This window comes from Choristoneura fumiferana, chromosome 9 (genome assembly GCF_025370935.1).
Source record: "Choristoneura fumiferana chromosome 9, NRCan_CFum_1, whole genome shotgun sequence".
Taxonomy (NCBI): Eukaryota; Metazoa; Arthropoda; class Insecta; order Lepidoptera; family Tortricidae; genus Choristoneura; species Choristoneura fumiferana.
The window spans coordinates 13,489,743-13,515,563 of record NC_133480.1 but is presented as its reverse complement, the minus strand read 5'-3'; the positions used below and the strand labels follow the sequence as shown (position 1 = coordinate 13,515,563).

General features: G+C 35.8%; 1 protein-coding gene across 2 annotated transcripts in view; it reads right to left on the bottom strand.

Moving 5' to 3' along the window:
• LOC141431356 (uncharacterized protein CG3556) overlaps window positions 1-25,821 on the bottom strand; it is a 306,784-nt gene that overhangs the window by 253,389 nt on the left and 27,574 nt on the right. Inside the window, exon 1 of one of the 2 annotated variants that reach the window (XM_074092511.1) lies at window positions 22,928-23,012. The exons of the other annotated variant lie outside the window; for it this stretch is intronic. The gene's annotated coding sequence lies outside the window, so the exon portion shown is untranslated. Of the gene's footprint in view, window positions 1-22,927; window positions 23,013-25,821 lie in introns of those variants that run through there. 2 annotated transcript variants of the gene reach the window in all.

The window sequence follows — 25,821 nt, the reverse complement described above, 5'->3', positions numbered from 1 at the left end:
GCATATTGGTCGCGCACTCCGGACTGTCAAGTCTGTGGATAAGCAGTATAAATACTACAGCATTTTTTTTTCAAGGGCCCACCTAAAAATCCCAAAATGTAACAATAATCACGAGGTACCGAGATATTTAAGTGCCGACAAACTGCTCTGTAGTTAGGCACAACAAATGTAAATTAAAAATGTAACTCTTAGCAAAAATAAACTATTCTATCTATCTATCTATTTATGCCCGTTATATTCCACCCTACCCGCACGCCACTTATATAAAGGAAACGCTCATAAAATTCAAACTCCTTAAGTCGAAATTCGTTCGCAGAGCAGCACTGAATCCCGCTATTGAGAGTGAATACCGCTTAAACGCGATAACGTTCCTACCTCGTAAGTCAATATTGAGACGATATATTGGAGATTTTTGATAACTCGCTATATTAATAAAGAATAGGTTTTTATACCGTAAAATGTTCCTTATAAAAAACCAACGGCAACTGACAGAGTACGGAAATATATTATTTTGTGGACGTTACAACGAGGAGCAACGAAACGTAATTTAATATTCAATTACTCAGATTCGCATCCTCTATCGGGGGAATTGTCATAAGAAACGTGACCAACGTGTCAAGACCCGTGTCAAGTACCAGGACATCATAAAGTAAGCTCTGAATCTCAGAGTAAGTAAACACATGGAGAGGCCCTATTCTAGTATAGATACATTTTGTTATGCAAATATGTGTAAAATCGATATAGAAATAAAAAAACACGTATTATCTCTTTCTTACTAAGGTGTGTCGGCATATAAAAACAAAGATGGCATGACATTTATTTACTCTACACTCGCCAATGGTTTGTCATTACGAGCAAGTGACGTTTCATCGTGCCATCCGCCATCTTATGCGATAGAGGCTTTGGGGTACGTGAGCTGTCAAGTAAACTAATACTACGGAGTTTTTGGTGATTTTCAGTGTTATTTTTATAAAAATACTTTTAAATTTGCTTTCGTGTTGTGGACATCAAGTGATGCAAACGCAATATGACTTTGTGTTCCATAGAACAGTGTTCTTCTCGGAAAATGAAAAATCCGCGGAATGAGGGCTATCGCGTGTGAATTCGCCGCTAGAGGCGCTAGTGTAGCGTGAGGTCTCCGAAATGTCAAATCTCATAGTTTTTGAGTGAGCTACGCGGGCTTATTTATAATTAGAATAATTTTGTGAATATTTTGCAATATCTGAAATTAATTATGGCAAATATGCGTTCCGGGGCAATGAATGTCGGTGTTCTGAGACAGTTTTGTCTTTCGGAAACCTTTGTCCTCCCTTTTTTCCGAACAAAACGGGGACTATGCAACACTGTGGCATGCTCGATATTTTTATGGTACGGTTTTAAGGTGTATTAAATATGATTTAATCTAAACTTTGTTTTCACGCCGTAATAACAGACTTTGAAAGCCATACTTAAAAACCTCACGCAACAGTGCGCCATCTAGTGAGACAAAAAAACGATAGCCCTCATTGAACGCAATCAAAAGATACAGCCGTTTATGCCGCAAATTTCCGCAAATATTCGAAACTCGCAAGGGAATCAAAACCTACAGGGTACCTACTTCCCGTGAACTCAGAATCTTGAAATTCGATACGAAGCAACGTCTTATAGCACAGATAAAGGAAAAATGGCGAAAACCGTAAATTTTTAGTTACCTACATCATATAATAAAAATATTTTTAATCTTAAATTACTACCTACAGGTTTGTACGTAACCCTCGGTGCGCGAGTCCGACTTGCACTTGGCCGGGGTTTTTTATCCCGAAACAATTTTGAACATTTCAGTATAGACATATTACTGAGTCAAAACATCAAAAATTATGTCTAGGGATAATAATGACTATCCCAAAACTTTTTTGATGTGTGTACATACATTAGTTATACCTCACCTATTTAAGTTCTTAACTTAACACAGCCGACGTATAACCATCTAGCTCTTAAACAATGAAATACAAAACTTCCCGCGGGTTCGGGATAATCCTGGAAGTACTTAACAGATATTGTGAATTCCATTGTTAGAAAATTCATAGCCGTCGTAAGCCGAGACTTGTAGCAAATAAGGACTTTTACTGTCCTACGCTGTAAAAAAGGGGTTTGCCTGTCTTTCGGATCTTTTCCGTTTATGGTCCAGGTAATTTGAAGGATACCTTATGAAGTGTAGGCGTGTTATAAGTTTGACCGCTGTGTGGCTGTGTGCCCGTCTGTGGCACCGTAGCTCTTAAACGGGTGGACCAATTTGAATGCAGTTTTTTCATTTGAAAGCAGGTTTTCTCTTAGACATAAATAAAATATCACGGGACAATTCACACCAATTGACCTAGTCCCAAAGTAAGCTTAGCAAAGCTTGTGTTATGGGTACTAAGCAACGGATAAATATAATTATATAGATAGATACATACTAAATACATATTAAACACCCAAGACCCGAGAACAAACATTCGTATATTTTTAATACAAATATCTGCCCCGACACGGGAATCGAACCCGGGACCTCAAGTTCGTAGTCAGTTCTCTAACCACTAGGCCATCTGGTCGTTCACATATTTTCAGACATATTTTCTAGAAATCGGTTCAGCCGTTTTTGGGATATTGAACTTTGAAGTGACAATGTCGGGGGTTTTCCAACTTTTTGGGTAGGTTAGTTCTATAAGGGCATATGCATGCTATAAGGGTACATGTTCAGGGTTCTCGAAAAGTCCCATATAATAATTCGCTTACAGTCTTTTATTATTAATAATAAATATAATAAGTACTCGTATCATGGGACACTTGACACCAATTGACCTAGTCCCAAACTAAGTAAAGCTTGTGCTATGGATTCTACGCAACGGATAAATACATACTTAAATACATATTAAACATCCAAGACCCGAGAACAAACATTCGTATTAGTCATACAAATACCTGCCCCGGCCGGGAATCGAACCCGGGACCTTAAGCTTCGTAGTCACCTCTAACCACCTGGCTATCTCGTCGTTGAATTGTCAGTGATATTCACTTTTTAGCGTTCCAACGGGACCCCATGTTCATTGGTACCTACCCAACGATCTCGACATGCCCTTGAGAGAGTTTTAAAAACCTTTTTTCTGGCCATTACAATTCCCATCTCCCGTAAAAGTAGTCCAACAACTAAGAATTGTGAGGAATGCATTCCTCACATTGACCGAAAGGAAGTACCTAGTTCATTTTGTGTGATCCCAATATACCACGCGCCGAGTACTGCCTTTTCGCAACGTAACGTTTGGCAACCTGTTTCATTTCGCAACTTTTCATTTCGCAAACTCTAAAACTGTAAATATTTCAGGATTTATTTCAGGGCCATCGTGTAGAACCCTTTAGGTTAGGTTAGGTTAGTTTTATAAAAATCCTGAAATATTTACAGTTTCAGAAATATTAAACAGTTCGGAAATGAAAAGTTGCGAAATGAAACAGGTTGCCAAAACATTAGTAAACCACCACGCGCCATATAAATCTGCCTAAAAGTTCATTACAATACTCAGTTTTGACGCATTTTTGATACATTTTTAATGCGACGCCTTTACGTTACTCCCGGATTGTGTTTAAATCGCTTACCGGTATAGTGCATATTCTTTTATTGGAATTATACCTTTATAGTTTTTGTGGTACTAGTCGTGGCAATGAACTTTTAGGCAAAGTTAGGCGGCGGAAGGTATAGTTCATCTTTCTTTATGTTCATTATGACCTGTAAACTGTTTGTACGATGGTAATCATAGGAAGCCAGTGGCAGTGCAAACAGTACCCTTAGTGTAAGTTTTGGGTTGCAATGGAAACACGAACATCGCAGACGTTCCGCTAGAGGCGCTGTTCGTGTTTACATACAAATTGAGATTTTAACGCGAACGCGATCGGGACGTATTTTGTAACCGAAAACTTACACTAAGGGCACAGCTCGGTTGCGATGTCGCTAGATCAGCGATCCGTAGGCACGTAGCGTATATAACAAGTTTGTAAGTCTGTTTACTTACAAACTTTCGCATTTTAATATTAGTGGGATTAAATTTGAAATTTACCACGAGTTTTACGGTGAAGGAAAACATCGTGAGGAAACCTGCACACACCTGCGAAGCAATTCAATGGCGTGTGTGAAGTTCCCAATCCGCACTGGGCCCGCGTGGGACGCATATAGGCTGGGATGATGATAGTGGGATGGAATTACTAACGTAATCGCAACAAGACAAGTTGCTACTTAACTATGTATACTATAGTGCCATCCACGAAGACGCGTGATTTTGTCAAAATTAGACATTAATGACATTGTCGTCGTGAATGACACTACCTATACAGTTCATTTCGTCTCTTTCTTGCGTATACCGAAACGATACATGTTCATTCCCAGACCTCAAATCTCACGAGTGATTACTGAACTATGGGTGACATTTGTCGCTTTTCGTAACACCCAAACTATGGCGGCTGAAAAGCTTTTCAGCTTTCCTGTTAGCCTGGTCATTCTAGTTTTTTGGAAATAATTCGATATAAGGCTAATTTTTGGTATACGGTTTTTATGTGTAATTTTGAGAACCTATATACTTATTTTCGAATCTACCAAAATTTGGTTCCGGAAGATGGTAAAAAAAAATTGTACCCTAAAATAGGTAATTTTTGTTGAGCAAAAATGTTATCAGTAAATTTACTGTCAAAATATGTTTGAATTATTCAGTTTTAAGACCCGCAAATTGAATCCACCAATATATCTAACAGGAAATTAGAAAAAAAACACAAGTGATTATTTCGTAATACGTCTAATTTCTATTAGGAAAAAAATAAAATAAGATTTTTTTAAGTCACATATGATCAAGAAATTGGATTAATATGATTGGAAATTACGTATTTTGTTAAACCGATATAACATTAGCAGCAAAAATAAGTACAAAAAGTCTCAAGGCACGTTAAAAAGACATACCTAAACCTGAACTATACTTACCTTTTATGCCACTATCCACTATAGTAATTAATTTTTAATTTTGAAAATATAAAGCCTTTTTTTTATTCCTTTAATAAAATAAGTGGATTTTTCATGTGTCACAAAGAACATAAATAGGAAATTATGAAATAAATAGGCTTATAGCAATTTTGCCTGATTTTTACAGAATTATTGAAGATTATTTTTTATGAAATTTTACTGTCGCGGTGGTACATTTTGGTGGATTATTGAAGAATATATTTGCAAATTACCTGACATAAAGAGTGCAATACGGAGTTTTACAATACAATACAATACATAATTTTTAATGCAAAAAATTGCTTATTTGAATTAATGTTGATTTATTTAGAGCGAAGATGTTAGGTGACTGGGGTATATCAATACGGTATTTGACAACTCCTGTATTTGCTATATCTTAATATTATTACGAAAATATAGATATACAGACAGTGTTTAGCGAAAAGAAAGCTTAAATCGGTTGAAAATTGGATTTATAGTGATTTTTTGAAAAATCTATGTACCTGTCTCTTTCTCAAACCCTTTTCTCTATGCAGCAAGTATGGCGCTACTAGCGTGTGACGTTGCATGCCAGTACGTCTGTCTCTGTCTAATCTTGAATTTCAAACCTTTATAATTTTTTATTTCTAAAGGTAGCTTAAAATTGTTTCTCTATTTGATAACAGGCATTGTGTAGTTTTAATTTATAAAACATATACAAAATAGTCAAATACCGTATTAAGCTTAAGTTCATCATTGTAGACATGAGAAAAGTCTTATATCATGAAAAAATTGCAAGTTTTAATTAATTATTAAGCATTTCTAATTAATTAAGTCCCTTATAGAAACTAAATTGCGCGCTATTCCCTTAGGCTTATTACTAAGAATTTTCGTAAATTGTGAAGTAAAAATTTCGTGTTTCAATGAAAGTAGATGATTTAATTAAAACATTGTTAGTAATTAATTTAGTATAGGAAATTCTAGATAATAATTTATTTTTAGCGTGTCCTCAGAGATTTTGACTAATTTCATAAGTAGACACGTAAAATAAGTCGAAAATATATTTCTAGAGTTTGATAAGTTCTTACTAGATATAATATTATATGTATAATATGGTATGTGTGAAGTTCCCAATCCGCACTGGGCCCGCGTGGGAACTACGGCCCAAGCTCTCTCATTCTGAGAGGAGGCCTGTGCCCCGTAGTGGGACATACCGGTGTGTGGGTTTCTTACATAGATATTTTAAAATTCTTTTTTCGACATGTTTTAGTCATCTACCTTACCTTGAAGATTTTTGATTCTTGTATGAAACCCTCAGATGAAAACTTCGTCATTTCACATCAAAATAAATAAATATTTTTATGCTGAAAAGTGACGGGACATCAGCTTCAATCAAAAATTGTATCAATAACATATAGTTTCGTGTTACAAGTCATATAAACATACTTAAACGAAAATTTGTGGTTTTGGTAGTTTTGACAGTCTATTTAATTTATATTTTTTGTACATTGTGCGTTACAAAGGCATTTTACTTAAACTAAGGTATATTTTGAGTAAGATGACAACATAGTTTGAGGTAAAAACACAATATTTTACGGAATTTAACTTAACGATTTTTTCAGATCTTTAAATGACAGTAGAGGGCTCAAAGTAGGTTTAACTTTTTTTTTCATAAACCTTTAAACCAGCTTTAATTTTGCCAGCTATTACATAAACGCCTAAGGGGTTTTCAATAGGCCGATTTTTGGCGCCAAATTGTAAGTTTTCAAAAATGTTTTTATTCAAACCTATCGAGTGGGGTATCAAATGAAAGCTAATAATTAGCCCATTCTAAAAAATATATGGGTTATAACTGTTTTAATATACCATTTTCAGTGAAAAGTGTGAAATAAAACAATAAATAAAAAAAAAAAAAAAACAGAACAAAACAAGTCGAGTGGGCTAGAACTTTGTTAAGTAGCTAACTTAAAGTTCAACAGTCGGGACCCATTTAAATCGTGACGCTCAAAAATTCTTACCTAATGGGTCCCGACTGTTGAACTTTAAGTTAGCTACTTAACAAAGTTCTAGCCCACTAGACTTGTTTTCTTCTTTTTAGTATTTTTAAAAGCAGTCGGGTTTTTAATTTATTGTTTTTTGTTGACTATACTTGCATTTCACCCAAACTACATTTGCATAACAAATTTCAAGTCGATGTTATTAACCGTTGAAGAGTTACGTCCTGCGGAGAATCCTGGCTGGGCTACCAGGATGTCACTACTAGATTATTGTATTCCAAATTTCAAGTCAATCTGACTAATGGAAGTTGGTCAAATTTAACTTGCAAGATTTGATTACAGACAGACAGACAACGGGACAAGTGAAACTAAATAAAAGCTTGTAAAAACTCGTTGTACAGTTGGTAGCACACTTAGCGCTTATAGCCAGAAGCCGCGAATTTTGAATGAAGAAGACCTAAAACTATGAAGTGCAAAATTCGAACTTAGTAATCTTGACGTCCGGCTGTCGCTTATATTATTTAATACGAGAGAAAGAGGGACGATACGATACGAACTTCGATTTCCGTAGTAGCCCCCCTGTCTGGCTAACGGAAAACTATTACGTTTTAAAACGCAACCGTGAACTTATCTCTGTATTTTGGATGAGCGATAAGTGGGTAAGATTAATAAGATCGCTACCTTTATAGCCTGGGCGTAGCGCTGTAATAAATTCAACCGCTTGTCCGTAATTAAATTACAGCAAAACCGCACAAAAAGTTCCTCGCCACCGCTGCTCGCCTGGTAGCCCTTTGAGAGAACATAATAACAGAAAAGGAGGATAGCGGCTGCACAAAAACATGGCGCTTGAAAATATTGAAAACACAAGATTTTAGAAAATACAAGGTGTCTTTTAATTACCTGGAATATTCCAGCTGGTTAGGTTAGCTTGACTGAATAACACAATATTTTTCATGTTATTTTTTAACTGTAGTTGAATTTTTTTTCCATAAATTCCAAAACGTACCGCGTCAAACGCTTATATACAGCCAGCCTTCTTTTAAACTAGTAATACCGGTTTTGAACAAAAACCTTCACAGGAGTGAGAGAGGGGAAGCAGTTGATACAAACGAAACCGAATCTGCGTAAATTATAAAACAATAACTTGTACAGTCAAGGACAAAGATATCGACAAGGCCAAAGTTGGAAATATATCGCACAGCTAGATCAAAAGCGTATCAACTCAAAATAATACACCATTTTTTAATTTAGGCTTTATTAAGTTATTGAAAGATTTAATTTAGAAAGGTGTATTATTTTAAGTTGATAACGCTTTTGATCTAGGTGTGCGATATACACGGCCTTAATGTTAAGTGCATAAAGTCGTGTAAGTATACATATTTTTGTAACTTTGGCTTCCACTATACTCTGTTCCAGCGACAGGCGAAAAAACGAACATTAAAGAAGTATATATTTTGTCCGATGCACTGGTTTATCATTTGCTCTTAGTACAAACTTTCAAGTATGGGCTGTTAGTGGTCACTCAAGACTATAGATCTTGCTGTATCATCACAATATTTTAGACTATCGCGGTTATTACTAATTTTATGAATTATAAAAAAAACTGCTTATTTCACTCAACAAAAATCGTCCACTTACATTCTAATCTTAGTTTTTAACGAAACTCGATATTTGTTGTATCATGTCTTAGACTGACACTTGTACTTATTATCTATTCTATGGACTGACGTTGAGAGATAGGTACATGCAAAAGATTCAAAGAAAGAAAGAAAGAAGAAGAAAGAAAGTTTTTTCGCCTGCCGTTAGAACAGAGTATACTTACTCGTACCACCATACCAGAAACGCAGCACCCATAGAAGTTTAGTAGCTTAGAATATACGACTGGTTAAGTAGCAACAGAGTTTTATCAGTTCGTTCTGCTCCAACTTATTTGTATATTGCCCTGATCGCAATTTGGCCGTGTAAGACCGCAGACTAGACGACGCCATTTACCTATTTAATTACTCGTCTAAATTACAAATAATAGCAACTTAACAACCCCGTACCGTGACTATACAATGAAGCCATACATGGTGGGTCCTGTAACAGGAGCAAATAATTAAGCCACAGCTTCCACTCTTCATCTTGAGCTAATTTAGTTCTACAACTTTTGAAAATAACTGTGTTATGATTTTTATTACACTTTAAAGTTCATTTGGATAAGCAATGTATTGCGAAATCCGTCATTTTGTTACGTGACAGGCGATGTCATTTAGGCTATTGGATGCCGTACATTGAAAATACTATTTAATTTGTTTGGAACGAACATAATGGTAAAATTACTTTATTTTTGAAAGTTGCAGAACTAAAGTATGTAGTTCCACTTGAGTAGCAGAACCTGTGTTTTAATTTTTTGCTGCTTTTGTATGTCGTTGTAAAAAAGAATCTATCTGTCAAGATACTTTTCTCAGGAACGCATGGATATTTGAGATCTGACATTTTGAGAAACTGGCGTTTTGAGAATCTCGCATTTTGCGATTCTGGCATTTTGAGAATCTAGCGTTTTGAGAAGCTGGCGTTTCGAGACTCTGACATTTTGAGAATTAGACATTTTGAGAAACTGGCATATTGAGAATCTGAATTTCTGCATATCTGACATAAAGCGTCAAAAGGAATTTGATTCGACAAGCAGACCTAATAGTTAAAGCGAATACGCGAGTAAAAGCTAGTTTGATTCAAATAACAAGGTTAGCCAAAATTGAATTAATTCTCCACAAAACTGTAAAAAGATCTCATCCAATGGAAGCTATCCGACGACGGCGGTGGCTCTCCGCATTGTAATTGAATAATTAAACTCTCTTAATTAAGGCTCTTCCATTGCAACTATTTTCTTTGGCTCCGTCGCGATTTGATTTAATTTTATTCACCAGATGGACTCTCGGCACTTTAATTAATACTGCACTGAGCTTAGCTTATTGGTTCGAGGTTTTTGTATCCAGGATTACGTAGATAGTACTCTTACGAAAGTAACGCCGCAATTTCGGCTCTATGGTTGTTATTTTTAATGAACAATGACATTAGAAACGTAAGTATCTGATAAAAATAGGTATATATGACGAGCTTGAGGTTCCGGGTTCGATCCTATGGTATGAATAATACGAATGTTTGTTGTGTTGCCTTGGACGATTAATATGTATTTAAGTACCAATGTATTTATCTTCATAAATATGTTTTTCCGTTGCTTAAGGTAGTAGCAGAACAATATGAAAACCATAAAAATCTTAATTGTTTTATGCCTGTCTGTCAGTAATTTATCTAAAAATACCTATTCACAGAAAGCTACAAATTTGCACGGAACCCTCGGTACGCAAGTCCGAGTCACACTTGGCCGGTATTTCACATTCACACCTGCGAGTTATTGTAGTAATAGCTAAACCACTAATTCAACCTGTCTCTATGAATACGGTATTCGTGAAATATCTTCGCTTCCCGGCAAAAACCTTTCAACGCTTTACCAGTACGGCTTTATCTCCGTATTGTTCGGAGCTGCAAAAAGCGGGGTAAAATATAGCGCCCCCTTTATTCCATCTCGTTTACATGAAAAATAACTCTCTGGATGTATGCTCGCCTAGTACAATCTGCGGGGAATTTGAACAATGTCAGGTTTTAACGGATGGCTGATAAATTGATAACGGATTTTTCGATTGCCTTTTATTTTTGCCCGACTGCCTATATACCTATTTATGTATGTATGTCTATTCTTTAGTCCTCTCTGTGGCTTAAACTGTATGATGGTTTCCAACATATTTTAGAGATATCTATATTATCATAAGATTGGTCAAAACAGTCAGTGACTCAGTGAATATACTCTCTATAGGTACATAATATTTCTAAATTGCAACCGCAAGAAAAATATCAAGGGGGTGGTATATTTACCCCGTATTCATAAAAGCTTACCAATTTACTGTTATTTCGATGTTCGTTTGTCTTTATCTGTCGATTGATATGCCTTTGAAAACAAAACATAATTTAATTAGAGCTTGTCTAATTTAAAATGACGCGTCCCTCACTCAACTAAATCAGTTCATTATGACTAGTGAGTACGCGTCATTTTAAATTAGATAAGCACAACAGGTCTTTGATAAATTTTGACACAGCTAAACCACGCACTTAGACCTAAAACTACAAAGTCATTAAATATGTATGTTAGTCTGTAAGTTATTTACTGTATGGGCCAAGTTGCCTGAAATAAATGAATTTATTATTTATTATTATTACTTTTTCGGTGCAACTGGTTAGTTTGTTCTTAAGACTTAAGTTAACTTCATACTTAATTCAAAAGCAATACCAAGTGGCAGGCCATAAAACAAAACTAACGTAAATGGCGTATAAATAAAAGAATAAGTATATTTAACCAGTTCATTGGCAAAGTTTGGCGCAAAAGACGTACATTACGAGCCTCTAACCTAACAAAGTTTCGCTCATTGTTTTTGTTTCAATAAACACGACGGTTGGCAGCGAGTGAGTGGGTAAAAACTTTAGGAACGCTCCTCTAGCATGTAATTGTAACATGTTCGTACAGTCACATTGATGTTCCAAATTTAAAAAAAAAAAAACAAAAAATACCGACTGCCAAAACTAAAAGGAAGGAAATAAGTCTAGTGGTCTAGAACTCTGTTTAGTAGCTAATTTAAAGTTCAACAGTCGGGACCCATTACTAAGAGTTTTTGAGCGTCACGATTAAAATGGGTCCCGACTGTTGAACTTTAAATTAGCTACTAAACAGAGTTCTAGACCACTAGACTTATTTTCTTCCTTTTAGTTTTGGCAGTCGGGTTTTTTGATTTTTTTAATTTAATGTTTTATTTTACACTTTTTTGATATTTATGTGTAAACGGTAGATTAAAAGAATTATAACCTATATATTTAGAATGGGCTAATTATTAGCTTTCATTTGATCCATATTGTTACAATACATTTTTTTTCTTTCCTCCGCCATTTTTTTTTGCAGACGCCATATTGAAATATTATATAGCCTATGTCACTCCGACAGTTATGACGAATCCAATGATACCTCATATGTTAAAATCCGTCTAGCCGTTTAGGCTGCAGCGAGGACCAAAGAAATGGACATACATACCCACATACATACATACATACATACATACATACATACATACATACGCTCGAAAATGTCTTTAACATTTCCCTAGGCCTTAAATTAACATGTAAGGTTTTTAGTTTTCTTATATATTTATACGGCCAAATCATGAACATGAGTAGTATTTCATTATTTTATTACAAGTCAGTTCATAGAAAACTTTGTCTTTAGTTTTTGTGGTAAGGCCATGCTACCACAGAATCTTAGACAACCATTCAACGCTTTTTATTGAGTTCTAAACAACGAAACCCCACTCGATACCATACCATAGGTAATTTTTTTTCTCATGAGAACCCGCGTTAATGTAAAACTATTTTTCGCATTTAAAAATTATTGACACTTCGTATGGTTTTGGGTTAACAACATACTTATAAAGAGACTGTAACTCGAACCGTTTGGATGTAAAATCTGTACGATAGCGATAGATGGACGGACAGATGAACACGTTTGACAGCAATAGGGCTCCATTTGGACCCTGCTGGTATGGAACACTGAAAATAACATCCTCTTTTACAGTTATAACCCAACAGACTGTAATACCAACTGTACTGGAATTAGGTAATAAGTAAATAGTAAAAACAACACTGAGGTATTTTTTTACGTTCCTAATATTTTTTCTAGGTCATCTAGTAATAATTCAGGTTTATGATGCCGTTAAAAACGCGGTAAGGGGTACTTTTGGCAACAGGTGTTTTATATGGGGTCTGCTGAATCCATCTGAGCATGTACCAATACACGACTAGTATTAGATCGAAATAACTAGCTCCGAAAGACGTACCTAAAGAAGAAAGTTTATTTATAGAGAACATTTTATTCACATAATAGTCATGTAAAGTGAAAGTAGAGTGGTAGAGAATTCCTTACTGACACCAAATGTATTGAATCTGGCATCACTGTTCTCTCCCGCGACCTTACCACAGCTACGTCCATGCAAGGTCCAACTTCATACCAACTATTAATAATATGTGTTAATACAGTAACAATACACACAATCTACACAATCTAATGTAAACATCTACTTTGTACTTACTTTTTGATTTCGTTTTTTTATTTGTATACTTCACATGTTATAATTTCCTAAGTTCGAACTATAACATAACCTCTGTAGCTGCAGACATCTGGGGTTCGGAGACCTGGGTGATCTGACAATACAGGTTTCCCCAAGTTCAAGCACCAGTCTCCCACCGCACAAGTTTATATCTTAAATTGCAACTGTAACATGTAAATTTGCTCATTATTACTGGGAATGTGGTGGAGTAAATAAACGATTTATTATTATTTATTCATTATTTATTATTATATCATCGGTAGCCATGATGTGAACGGTTGTTTCACTGTGGAGATACTCTGATTGAGTTTGGAAACGCGTCAGCCTAGTTTGGTGGTGGTGATAGTTGGTTTGGTGACTGTTGTGCGTTCGGCGGAGGAGCCGCGAATACACATTGTTGCATGGACCTAGCTATCGTAAGGTCGCGGGTGAGCAAATCTAGACACGCGTAGCGTGTCAGGCCAAGTTCAAACTACAGACTGCGAGCAAGCACGTGTAATATTATTATATTTTATCCGAACATATGGAGCCACTTTTGACCCTCATAACTCAAAAAATGATTTGACATAAACATGTCAAATTTGTATTCGAAAATACAAAATTGAGACATGATGCCACAGCAAAACACAGAGAAAAAGAAGACCAGGCTGGGAATCGAACCCAGGTCCTCAGCATCCGTGCTGCAGTGCTATACCCTAAGCTAAGCTAAGCGGTGGATTAGGGGTTTATAGCACGCCGCACGATTGCCTGAGGACCTGTTCGATTTCGCGCTGGTCTCTTTTTCTGGTTTTTCTGTGCATCCATGTCTCAATTGTCATTTTTCATTGGTTTCACGGCATACCGTAAAAGTAACAAATTTGGAGTTGAAAATAAAAAATACAAAAAGACTCCCAAAACAATCATAATGTCAAATTTGGCTCATTTATTGAAATGAGATACGTGCTCAATTTTTTAAACATATCCAAAAGTTTTTAGATATTGGCATCCAAAAATAGTCATTTTTTTATCACTGACTCACCTATAGATCATAATTCTAACCCAGTGGCAGATGGCCTAGAAAGTTCAATTTAAGGCATCAGATAGGTAGTTGGATGAATACAAAGGAATAAATCAGAATTCATATACGAATTATATTATAGCCTTCGCAAGTTTTAAAGCTGCGAGTTCTTATATTATTCTTCCGAAAATTTGGCTTGCTGGTAGAAACTAGCCATTCGAACATAGGGCTCTTCCATGACTGTTTTAGGTACTTAATAATAATTTCGTATATATAGAACTAGCCCAAGTCCGACCTTAGGCTTCAATATATTATCCATAGTAATAAGAGAAATGATATTTACAGTTGTTATAAAATAATTTTTTTACTATATTCTTATAAATAAATTTCAGGACTGACCAATGAACTTGGCACCTTGTCACTTGGCATCCATTTAGATCTCACTTATTTTGCCGTTAAAGTCAACAATCAAGGCATATCTCATAATATTGAACTTGGCTCTCATTTTACATTAATGAATGGATTAAGTGTTTCTAGAATATCAAATTTAATCTGCCTTTTAAAATTCTTCCACACCATCTAACACACAAGGATCGCTATCGAATGGCTACGGTGAAAATAAGAAGTAGCTTTGTACGATACGATTTATCCATTATACTCGGGTTCCCAACTGCCCCGGCCAACCCTGGGGAACCCTGAAGCGACTCAGACAATTATAGCAACCTGCCATTTACTGTCAGGCCGCTGAGATTCCGATTCCAATTTTATTTTACAACAAAAGACAGTTCGTTAAAGAATAAAATAAATTCACTATCTACCTCGTAAACAAAAGGAGTCTTCAGACGATGTGAATTAAAGCTGATTGAGTTTTACATTTATATAATTTATGAATAAAATATTTTCCCTTTTATTGGAGGTATGAAGGAGTCTTCACTAAAAGGGGCAAGAGGTTTGTCAAAATTAAGTTAAAATATGACGAAATGATATATTTTGTTTTGCTTTAGATATGGTAAGAGTAAACTTTTGATAATGCTAATGTAGCTTCGAAGGAACTGAATTACTTAGTCATCAGGGTGGAAATTTGTGCTACTAATCCTAATCATCTCATATCTTAATCATATGTCTAACCGGATAAATTTGCATTAAAAAAGTGGGTTATCAATTTTAACAGATTAAATACCGGTTTATCACATTTCTTGTACCACATATGAAATAAGCATTCTCGTGAATGGACACACAATTTGTTGTGCGATACATGCGATTATACTTAAATTTTTAATTACGTAACCTACGCTTCGTCCCACAGTTTTATTAAAATGAGCAGGTAAAACCTAATTAATTCTTCTTAATTCAAATAATCTCAAAATTCATAATGATTCGATAGGACGGTTTTGCCAATAGTCTTCTAAAAGCCTTTGAAAGAATATACTCAAAATGAAATTACAAAACTCTTGGAATCCTAGAACCTTTACGTATAATTACAATTGCTTAAGGGTTGTAATTAACGCAGCTTCTTTACTGTCATTTCGGCCTTCAAATTTAATTATTTGTCTACGAAATTAATAAATCAGCGACTAATTTTAAGCGCCTAATAAATAGGTACTTTTCAAGCGACCGTATATTGTGTAATCCAAGGTACGTCTTAATGAATCAGCATGACGATTATTATAGCAACTAAATTTGGAATATGTCTACAAATGTTAGGCTTCTAATAAGTGTCTCTATTGTATGTATTAAACAATTTTAACAGACTAATTTAATATTATCACCTCTATTTTTATAAGGAAGGCTTCTATTTTCTGCTTTGAGGTCTAAAAGGCAAACGATGAACCTATCATTTTTATACAAACATCGAGGATAATGATCGTAAAGTATAAACACATGGTTAAAATCCAACAGCAAAGATCATTTGTGAAGCAATATTATCTGGGCTGCTATATTTTAAAAAAACCTAACATCGAAGGCTAGTTTTCTGAACCTAACCTATCCGAGTCGCTTCTGCTCCGAACCGTTTTGATCACTCGCTTCGCTCACTCGTACATACGACTTGCGACTACATGTAACTTGTTGCGGTATTCTGAACGCAGCACGCTCATTGGCGGAGCCGGCCGGATCCCGCGCGTGCGAGCTCTCGTTCCCGCGCGGCGCGCTACGCACGAGGTGTGTTGCTAATTTTCATTAAAAAAGAAGACGAATTATTAATTTAGTTGCTAAGTCCTTATTTGCGATGCTCTTTATTGGGGGTTGATGTTGATTCAATTAGTAGACAGATATATATAGCTCAAAAAAAAAGTAGCTGACTTACAATATTAGTCGCCAAGTCATCAATTTTGAAGATAATATATTCATCGATAAGCCGCGAGTTACATTAATTGTTGTTTGTAAATTGTCGCTCGATTTTGCATAATTTTCTGGTAAGTATTGTAAAGATGGCCATATTAGTTTAATAGAAGCTGTTCTATTAACCCGTTCCTTACATACAAAAAACCGGCCAAGAGCGTGTCGGACACGCCCAAAATAGGGTTCCGTAGCCATTACGAAAAAATTAAGTAATATGTTTCTAAGGATTTCGTATTTTATACGGAGTCTTCCAAGTTTAGGTATATTTTATACCTTAGGCTGCTATTTACTCATAAACTACTAATAATTCTCAAGCAAACTTAGCCGTTATAGTTAATATTTGTATTGTATTGTATTATATAAAACCAATAAAATCTTACTACTCTATCTAGATAAGTTTTCAAAAATATCTGACCTTTACATAATCAAATTCTTCCTTGAAAGTTTGATATACTTACTACCATCATGAATTTTTTCAAATTTTTCCATCCACCGGTTTAGATTTTGAGGGGGGGGGGAACGCTCGATTTTAATGAAAATTTGCAATTTAAAGTTGAATATTTCGCAAATAAATCACTCAATCGAAAAATCGACTGGTCATAAAAATAGTGCTGTGGCTGTTGTGGAAAATTGAATTATTTTTACAACTCCATGTGAAACATATTGGTTTGTAACAGTTCCCGAAGTTTCAGAAAATTTAATAGTTTAAAAACACAAAAGACCTCAAAGGACAAAGCGGACAATGAGAATTATATGTATAAGGTGATAATTAATATAGACATCGCTCTGAAGCGATAAAGCCGCCTATTCCTTACCTTTGTTAAATCTCTATATACCGGTCTTTTTTTAAATAATACTGACCGTGATTGACTTCTATCTCACCTAATGTTAAGTGCAGATAGTATAGATAGAGTATGTGTTGGTGTTAAATAAAGCCATTGTATTGTACTATATTGTATACTGTAAACCCCTCAGACACTTTAACAGTCTTTTTTATTATTTTAAGTAAGTTTATTGCATTTATTTTTAAGTACCTCACCTCAATTATTAGATGGCAAATCTCTGACAGCTATCTCATCGCAATTGGTAGAGTTAATGGAACCAATTTAATTTTAATTTCTTTGGTAATTAAATTCATACCGTTGTATACTTGTATTAGGAAGTTAGAGGGGATTTCAATCTAATCGCAATTGGTAGAGTTAATGGAACCAATTTAATTTTAATTTCTTTGGTAATTAAATAACGTTGTTTAGGAAGTTAAAGGGGATTTCAAAAGCATTTTTAGCATGCTCTTCCACTAAAACTACCAAGGCATCATAAACTTACAGCACCTTGAATGTACATAATCACCTGTTACTATCACCGATCTAACTAAGACCGTATGAGCCCTGACAAAATCGCCAGTCATTATCGTAACACTCGCTCCTCGTGTCTCACCCATCGATCAGTTTATCTCTCTCTTACAGATCTAACTAGAACGGGACACATTAACTAATCTACTTATAGTTACTCGTGCTAGCCGTGCGTCCTTCTTTATTACTGTCCTCTTACCTTTGAGACTCTGAACAGTTTATCTCCTACGCCTCCTGCATTCCTGATTAAATTCGTGTCGGTCTCTGGCGAATATTAGTTTTGCCAAGAAATTGGCTTCGCTTTATTGCTTTGCACTTTGTTTTGTTTAGATAGAAATAAAAATAATACGTGAAAATGTATAGATATCTGCGCCGAGTATTGTGAACTTCAATCAACTTCAAATTCGTGAAAAAAAACGTAATTAAATCAAAATCATGCCATTGGTCACTCTAGAGGTTTGATAAAATCGCGCCCGGATTGCTTCCAAATTCGAATAGATTCCCATTCAACTTATTTTATTTACGAGCGAACGCACTGGAAAGTTCGTTAGGAATATTTCAAATTTATGGCGTCCGCGGATGTCAGAGGTGGGCTACTGGCCGTTTTTTCATCAGAGTTTTATCCCGCTGGGTATATAAAAATATAATGTGCAGATGGAGAGGTCAAACGGCGTGGCTTAATGAACAAACGAGCGAGGCAATGAGATAACGAGCGAGACCGTCGGCGATCAGCTCTTGTTGCCGACGGCCCATAACCGCCTTTCCTACCACGATACAAGAGCGATAGTAAGGTAGCGTCGTAAAGGATCCGCACTTATCTTTGATGTCAGTGATTTCTTTTATCCTAGGCGTAAATAGCTCATTAATGTCAGCGTGACATGGCTGTTAGAAAGATGGAACTGTTCCACGGATGCCGTGATAGCGTAGTACGAGGGATCCCGGTTATAATATAGATGCGAGGGACTAAATTATGACACAAAGATAAAACACGTTTTTTGAGAAAGTAGAGAAAAATGGTTTTAACGATTAAAATAAACAAATCGAAACAAAGAAAATACATATTCACAACAAAAGACAACAATATTATTGTCATTGCGGTTGTGAATCAGAGACTGGCTCAGCGTAATGCTGAGTCAAAAACACCACAGCGCCGATTTTCAGCCAGCACCGTCGGCAACCCCCGGACCGTTATAAAAATCAAATCAGGTGCTATAGATAAATTTCTAGTAATAATATCATTCATTACCTAAGTTAGTTGATTATTAAATCATTGTGTGACACTTGCGAAATTCGATTAGCATTGTTATAGACAAATAATTAAATATTTACTATTATAAAGTCATCCTTATACAGTCCGAGCTCTTACCTCTAGTTTTCCAGAATTTACGTGTAAAACGACTTTTGAATTCATTTCGGTAGTCTGTAAGGTATTTATTGTATGTACCAAGTTGCCCAAAATAAATGGATTTATTATTATTATTTACTAGCTGGTGCCCGCGGCTTCGCCCCCGGTGTAGTTTTTTTTTAATTTTCTATATCTTCTTTTATAAGAACCTTCTCCTGACAATAGCAAACACAACATAAAAAAGAATTAGCGAAATCGGTCCAGCCGTTCACGCGTGATGCCGTGACCAAGGGAAATAGGGATTTTATATATTAAGATTATTTGCATCGATATAAACGCGATACGCACGCGAGTTGTGTAAGTACATAATACAAAATCATTTATTTGTTCAACACAAGTATGTAATTATGTACAGTACTGAGTACATGGGGTTTAATATTACCTACATTTCCTTGCCAAATTTCATGTCCAATACCTACATTAAGCTTTGAAGAGTTCAGTCCTGTGGAGACTTACGTGGCTGGACCATCAAAAATTCACTACTGCATAGTAATAGTCACTAGATTTACCTAATACCAAATCTCAGCTCAATCTGATACCAGGAAGTGGTCGAAAAATGGTTCGCAGATGAAACCAAGACTCGTAAAGTTACATACGTTCGTTGCACGTTCGAGTTAGTAAAATAACCACGCAAATTTGCACGACTGCCACCATATCAAAACATACCCTTTACTTTAGTAATACTAGCTAGAAACATGAGCTACAAAACGCTATATGTATACGTTTTCGTTATGATACGAAGCAAATTACGCCCTAGGGAGGCTCGTCCCTAGGACAGTTTACCCTACACTGTGAGTATGGTGGGTAAGCTAGCTTCTTAGAAAACAAGGATCAAAGTGCCAGGATAATGTAGATAAGATTTACGCGGCTTTGGCACTATCCTATTTACTGTTATATAAAGTACCTTTAAGTGGAGTGGCCTTGTAGCAACTCGATTCTCACCGGATTGGCGGAGTGAAATTTTTCATTTACACTGCCTCTGTTTTTAACCCCCGACACAAAAAGAGGGGTGTTATAAGTTTGACATTTATGTGTGTCTGTCTACGCCGATAACAATAGAGTCATCTTCAGATATTGGTAGGTTATCTGACTGTACTATAGTCATTGTATTGTTGGAAGTCTTACAATTGACATGATGATGATGATGACATGAGCCAAATTTGAAATGGACTGGCGGCTGGGGTTTTCCAATATCCTACAATAACCTACCTTTAAAAAGTGAGTGCACGAAAAAAAAGATGTCTAAAGCGTGTCACACACTAAGCAGATACGATAAGATATCTGTATCTGAACGCATATCTGTCAATATCGCTCCCTATACAATTCAATGAGCTAACACACAGCGCAGATAACTTATATTTTATCGTGAAGTATCTGTGGGCACCGACATATATCGAAAGATGGCAAAGATATTATCTGCGTATATAAATTGATCTGTGTATAATATCTGCCGATATAAAATATGGTATAGGTATTTTATCTGCAGATAGATACAGGTTGATGTTAGAGCTTCACGATAAAATATAAGTTATATGCGCTGTGTGTAAAGGTTGGCGGATGATTAACTTACCATCAGATGGAATTCACTGGCTTCTGATAGGTTTCTGACTTTTGAACTCACTCTTTATTTGGTCCATAGCTCAATGCTTCACTCTCCTCTCATCTACTGAAGATTTTCATTAATAGAGAGCCCTTAAAGGATATGGTCGCCTTTGTGCATGTATATTCGAGTTCATTAACTTGTGTTAGAGTGCTGGTGTGGAGACACGTACCACAAGAGGAAGTGTAGGCCGACCCAGATGAGATGGTCTGATGACATAAAGGTACGCCGGACCGTACTGGCTCAGGAAGACGGAGAATAGGACGAAGTGGAGGAGATTGGGAGAGGGTTACATCCAGCAGTGATAGATAAAGCCTGAAAGGGAAGAAGAGAACTTGTGAGCAAATAAACAAAGCACCCTTGTAGCACATCAAAAAAAAGTTGGAAAACCCAAGACTTCATCACTACAAAGGTCAATATCTCAAAAATGGCTGAACCGATTTTGATTAACATGTCTAAGAATCATTGCTGGAAAACCTGCTTTCGAATAAAAAAATCGGATTCAACAACAGACAGACAGACAGACCACACATATTGGTCAAACTTATTACTCCCCTCGTTTTGCGTCGGGGGTTAAAAATATCTGAACATGACTATATTGTTAACGGCGTAGAAGCGTGTTCAGATATTTTTGATCAAATTTTTGCTCACAAGTTTATCAACTCGACTGTACCTCAACATCTGTCAATTGTATCTGTTTCTCTATTTTTGTACAATAAAGTGTTTCACACATACATATAGTTACCATGTGCTCGCTCAAATTTGAAAATCCACAGGTATATAATAATAATAAATCCATACCTAATATTATAAATGCGAAAGTGTGTGCGTTCGTATGTTTGTCCGTTTTTCACGTCGAAACGGAGCGACGGATTGACGCGATTTTTGGCATAGAGATAGTTTATGGGCCAGAGAGTGACATTAGGCTACTTTTTGCACAGTTCCCGAGGGAACAGCGCGCGATAACCGAATTCCACGCGGGCGAAGCCGCGGGCAAAAGCTAGTAAAATAAATCCATATACTTGGCCCATACAATAAATACCTTACAGACTAACATACATATAATCAATATATCCATGCTTATCCATATTAATATTATAAATGTGGAAGTAACTCTCTGTTACTTACGCTTAAATCGAACTTATTTGGATGAAATTTGCTATGGAGATAGTTTAAGACCCTTGGAAGGATAAAGCGGATAATTTTTTTAACTCGAAAAATTGCATAGTTCCCGCGGGATGGCGGTAAACGGATTCTTCGCGGACAGTCGCGGGAAACATCATCATCATCATCGTCATCATCATCCCAGCTTATATACATCCCACTGCTGGGTACAGGCCTCCTCTCAGAGGGACTCTCCTCAGAGCCGTAGTTCCCACGCGGGCCCAGTCCGTATTGGGAACTTCACAGAGGCTATTAAATTGCTTCGCAAATTTGGCCAGTTGAAAGTGAGTTGCTTGTTGAAAGCTTGTGGTAAATTTTAAATGTAATTTCGCACATAGATTTCGATAAACTCAGAGGTGCTAGCCCGGGTTTGAACCCACGATCTGCTTGAGAGGCCATATCATCAAACCTCTGTGAAGTCGCAGGCAACAGATGATGTTTTTATAAACAAAGTTGCTAAATGTTTCCTCCAGATACTTCTGTAAAGCTTGAATTCTGAACCCCAAATTAATTCCAGGTAGTTATTTACTTGCTCATTTTTCGCATGAAGAGTTTGCCGGCCCCAAATGATACTTTCATTACCGAAACGGACTCAAATTACACCCGCACCCCTAATGATCAACATACTCGTAACATTTGATTTGAAACGTGATATACTTTTCCCTCAAACGCATATAAAGATATGTAACGCGATCGTAAAACAATACTAAAGAGCAACATTGCCTAATGAATATTAAAACGATACCGGAAGAACCACCAAACCGCCGTCCAACCGATGCCTTTTTAAATGTCTACCCGAACTTTTTTAATAAGCCTCTGGAAGATTAACTGCCAAAGTTTAAGCAAACTAACTACCGCTAAACATCCATAAAAAAAAACTTAGCATTTATTACGTATATTTATGCTTACCTGTGGCTTACGTCATAGGCTCGGGTTTTACACACTGGTTTATATTTGGAACTTCGGAGCGCGGCAAACGTCCGCTCACGTCGACGGGCTCGAGGAGACTGAGGGTTTTTATTTTTAAATTCGGGAAGGCAAAGACCGCGCCGGTGCAGCCTGCACCCGCCACATTTTAGCCGTTTATCTGGATTGGTAACTGGCTTTGTTGACGCTTGTGTTTTAATAGTACATTACTGTAGAGGCCGAGTGATTAAAATATCGAATGAGTAAAAATGTCGATAACCAATATATCTAAGTTATAAATGTCAACATATTTGAATGCCGAAAGTTAAAATATCGTACATACAAATCTCATTTAATATGAGTGAGTCTCACGGTAGTTTCATATTCAAAATCATACATATCTCATATTAAATATATTGACCCGGATAACTCACGTCTTAAATCGAATCACGTCTTAAATGTTCCGGGCTAATCCGTAGCCCTTCGTCTTCGGACAAACATGTCGAGCTAAACTCGATTTAAGACGTGAGTTATCCGGGTCAATATATTTAATATGAAGTGAGTCTCACGGTAGTTTCATGTTAATACAAATCTGCTTTATTTAAATTGCTCCTTTCTCTTAATAGAATTTGTTTTACATAATCTAGTCATTTTAGTTGTTGTGGTCACAGTTCTAACCTAACCAAACCAAATATTTTTGGTAATTTATCATTTTACCGAACTTTCTATAATGTTCAATAGGTTAGGTTAGGTTAGCATTGCGTCAAGGCGCGAAGCGCCTCAACTGGGCGGAATAGGAGCTCCGCGAAGCGGGATACCCGTAAAAGTAACAAATTTGGATTTGGAATAAGAAATACAAAAATACTCCAAAAACCAATCATAGGTGATTCTAATAAAAGTGGCATTATAATCTGCCAATGAGTTTTTGAATACAAAGTACATTAAATATACGTTTTTCAGAAAAATAAAAATTGACATATGTAAACATAGACCTTTTACACCGAGGCCAGGCCATTTTATTTATTTTAACCTTATTACTTTAAAAAATAAATAAATGTAAGTACCGATTTTCACTGTAGTCTGTCTTGTCCAAAAGGGACATGCTCCCGGTTTAGGCCTGTGAATTATTTGTGTACTATTTCACAAATTATATTTTATAATATATTGCAAATACAATAATACGATATTCATTTAATAATAATACGGTCCTAAATAAATCATTTTTATACATCAATATTCAGACTCAAAGTTTGTCCAGCGATTTTTTCACTGTAGTCTGTGTGTTCGCATTGTTGGGTCTCACTAACACACGGAGAATGATAGACACACCTTAATCATCGTAAACATTCGGCCAATATCTGGCTCGCCGCCGTACGGAACGGTTAGAGACCTTTTGTCATAGTTTTGTGGCGATTAGTGATCGAAGGCGGCAAACTGGAGTTTGTAACGGGTATGTTAACTTTACATTGTCTCGATTATTTTATGTTATTTATATGGGACGTTATTAGATAATCATTTGATGTGATATTATGACGTATTTACTTACGTTATTAAGAGTGGCACATTCATATTTTTGACGGTTTTAGAGTAAATGTCTTTTGAATCCACTTTTCACTTTAATCTGTGTCACTTTAATCTGTAACTGAAGCACAGACTAAAGTGACTCATGGCAGAAAAAAGTGAACTATAAATTATTTTATTTAAAAATTGCATATAATTTCTAAGAATAACTTATGGGCTTTTTTTTAAGTAGTACTAACAGTGTTGTACCAAAGTAAATGTAGAGAATTGCTTTTATTAACTAAACACTTATAATTTCACTTTGTGTGTCTGTTTATCTATCCGCACTAGATCCATTAGTACTATAGCTGTAATTTTGCGTAAATATAGCTTTTGTAAATTTTTTTTGGAGTGTGTCCCACCCTCACCCTCTAAAAGTGAAACTATTGGCTTGAAAATCAAAAAAAACAATCATGGTGATCCTGTTTATAACTAAAATTTTTACAGTTAGTAAAAATTCATTCGTATAAAATAGTGGTGTCGTTACTTGTTTAAAACGAACTTTTTCGTGTTATTTTGCCTAGGTACGTCTTATTTGGCCAGTTTTTACTATCTGATGTCATTCATTTCATCGGAGGGACTGATTTGATTGCATTGTATTGTAATTAATTCGTAATATTTTAGGGTCGACATGTAATGGGGAAACCAAAAACTAAACAAAAGTCAAGAGAAGAGAGGTTAGCATGAAAAGGGAGAACGAAAAGAAAAAGATACGAAAAAATAAAAGAAATCCAGAACTCTATGCTGAGTTCCAAAGGAAACATTAAGAACAATATCAGCGAAGAAAACAGGAAGGAAAAATAAAAATATACATGATTTAGCAAATGTTTTTTGTTTACGGCTCCATTTTAAAAAGACGTAAAACAAAAACATTTGTTTAAGTGGTAGGAGTTAGGGTTTAAAGGATGCTATTAAATTACAAATAACCCTGTATAAAATAGTTATAATTTTTGAATAATTTTATTTTCTTTATATATCCCTCCAAGAGACTCATAATTTTTAAGAAATTACATTTAGGGGCTGTTTCACCATCCATTGATTAGCGTTAATCGACGGTTAAATGTTGATGCCGTCTCCGGTCTATTCGAAACAAAACAAATAGAGACGGCATCACACCTAACCGCCAGTTCACACTAATCAATGGATGGTGAAACAGCCCCTTAAACTTATGATACATTTCTTTTCATTTTGATATAATTCTCTTTAACCTTTGGTAACTTTCACTACTAGCCTGTCTAATTTAACTTTAGCCTGCTTCATCAAATTTCAAGAACCCATAACTCTTAAGTTTTTAGGAATTACTTTGTTCCCTTTAACATATGTAACAAATGAAATAC